A 2,743-nucleotide genomic window follows, 5' to 3' on the forward strand; every position below is an offset into this window, starting at 1 on the left:
CCTGCCCACAGCACCGTGGGGCCCAGCCTCCTGCCCACAGCACCGTGGGGCCCAGCCTCCTGCCCACAGCACCGTGGGGCCCAGCCTCCTGCCTCAGCGAATCACTGAGATTATCTCCCCTTCAGGAAGATTACCCTTTCCCTTTAAAAGCTGTCATGGCCAAGTAGAATCTTTGGATTTGGTCTTGGGACATGAGTCTACTCCACAGATCTTCTCCGCAATTGCTGGCTTTTCTAATTAGAACACCTCTCTTGTCTGCTGACACTTGCTTCTTGATTACTGTCTTTTGAACATTGAACGGCCGAACCCGGGTTTGGTAACAAATGTAATCATTTGGTTATTTTTATTCCCAGGCAGCACAGATTTCTTATTAGGCTGTCTGCTGTCATATTAAGAAATAATGTCCCATTATGCAGTATGGTAGATATTCTTTTGGAGAATCAATATTGTGAAGACTTTCAAATATACTTTTATTGGTAGTCAGAGCATAACACAAGAAATATAAAGTTTTAGAAATATGACTATCTTTCACAAACCTTAATGGGTTACTGGCTCAATGTTATGGTTATGGTTTCCAGTTAATATAACATCTCAGCAACAGCAACAGCTGTACTCACCCCATTTTTATTGAAAACTGAAGTTTCACACAGAAAACCAAAAGACTCTTAAAGTTCAAAAATGATTTCTTTCCCATTTTCTAGGTCATTTATCCTACTTCTAATCCATTTAAAATCTGGTAATGTTTTTTCAAAATAAATTTTTTAAAAAGTGCAATTGAATTCAAAATTTTGGAGGAGACTGTGGTGGCTAATATATAATTATTCACATCAGAATTTCTTGATTGATTTTTCCTCCAGCAACCAAATATTCACCCTCCCCACAAAGAAAGTTGCTAACTCATTTCCCGTGAAAACTTTCCATTGACCATCCTCCGGAAGTTCTGCCTCTGCCCGCTGGTCTGCATCAGAAGCTGTGGATAGCATATCTGAGCATTTTCTTTCTCTGCCAGCCTCAGAGAAATTTCCAGCACAGATTCTCCTTCTTCCTATTTGGGCATTAAGTGGTAGAAAATGTAGAATCAGGAACTTTTGTTCTGGTCATGGAACTGGAGGCTTTAAACCAAACACTCGCAAAGTCAACTGCACATGGTCATGTCTGGCCAATGAAATGATATATGAACAAATTTCAACGTGGTCTTTGACTTTGAGTCCCTGTGAAAATCATTGTTTTTCAGATCTCCCATTTGTCTCTTATAAGTGTCTTATAGAGGGTCTCTCTCCAGTAAGCTGGCATCCACTAAATTGTCATTCCAGGAACCATTCCAGGGCTCCACACAATCCCCTATACATTTTGGATTTTCTTTATCATGGGGTGGAAAAGGGAATGGCAACCCACTCCAGTATTCTTGCCTGGAAAAATCTGTGGATGGAGGAGCCTGGCAGGCTACAGTCCATGGCGTCCAAAGAGTCGGACACGACTGAGCGCACACACATTATCGTGAGGTATCCCAATACCCTTTGTCTATTGTCTTCCCTGGAGCTGTGAAAGGCAATAGTCATCACATCTCCAGCTGCTTTGAGCTCCTGGACTGCATATGATATATAAGAGGTGTAGGAAGTTATTTTGAAAAAAGGTACACAGGAACCTCTTTAGCAAGCAAGACTGCAGCAGTGGCTTTAAGAAGTCTCTGATTGTTGCAACTGCTAGCTACTTGACTCCAACAGTCAAACCCAAGACAAAGCTTCTCAGCATCTCTCAAGGTATTTGTGCATCCTCTGTGTTGATTGTTACACTGTAAGGGCATTTTCTTGAGATCTATTCAATAAAATTAGAGATACAAGGGAACATTTCATGGAAAGCTGGGCTCAATAAAGGACACAAATGGTATGGGCCAACAGAAGCAGAAGATATTAAGAAGAGGTGGTAAGAATACAGAGAAGAACTGTACAAAAAAGATCTTCATGACCCAGATAATGGTGTGATCACTCACCTAGAGCCAGACATTCTGGAATGCGAAGTCAAGTGGGCCTTAGAAAGCATCACTACGAACAAAGTTAGTGGAGGTGACGGAATTCCCATTGAGATATTTCAAATCCTGAAAGATGATGCTGTGAAAATGCTGCACTCAATATGCCAGCAAATTTGGAAAACTCAACAGTGGCCACAGGACTGGAAAAGGGCAGTTTTCATTCTAATCCCAAAGAAAGACAATGCTAAAGAATGTTCAAACTACTGCACAATTGCACTCATCTCACATGCTAGCAAAATAATGCTCAAAATTCTCCAAGCCAGGCTTCAACAGTACATGAACTGTGAACTTCCAGATGATTGAACTGGATTTAGAAAGGCAGAGGAATGAGAGCAAATTGCCAATGTCTGTTGTATCACTGAAAAAGCAAGAGAGTTCCAGAAAAACATCTACTTCTGCTTTATTGGCTATGCCAAAGCCTCTGACTGTGTGGATCATAACAAACTGGAAAATTCAAGAATACCAGACCACCTGACTTGCCTCTTGAGAAATCTGTATGCAGGTTAGGAAGCAAGTTAGAGCTGGACATGGAACAACAGACTGGTTCCAAATAGGGCAAGGAGTACGTCAAGTCTGTATATTGTCACCCTGATTATTTAACTTATATGCAGAGTACATCATGAGAAACGCTGGACTGGATGAAGCACAAGCTGGAATCAAGATTGCCAGGAGAAATATCAATAACCTCAGATACACAGATGATACCACCCTTAC

General features: G+C 41.3%; 1 pseudogene; it reads right to left on the reverse strand.

Annotated features, from left to right (window-relative positions):
- Nucleotides 1–468: 468 nt before the first annotated feature.
- LOC104983614 overlaps nucleotides 469–2,743 on the reverse strand; it is a 4,094-nt pseudogene continuing 1,819 nt past the window's right edge.

This window comes from Bison bison, unplaced genomic scaffold (assembly GCF_000754665.1).
Source record: "Bison bison bison isolate TAMUID 2011002044 unplaced genomic scaffold, Bison_UMD1.0 scf7180017863004, whole genome shotgun sequence".
Taxonomy (NCBI): Eukaryota; Metazoa; Chordata; class Mammalia; order Artiodactyla; family Bovidae; genus Bison; species Bison bison.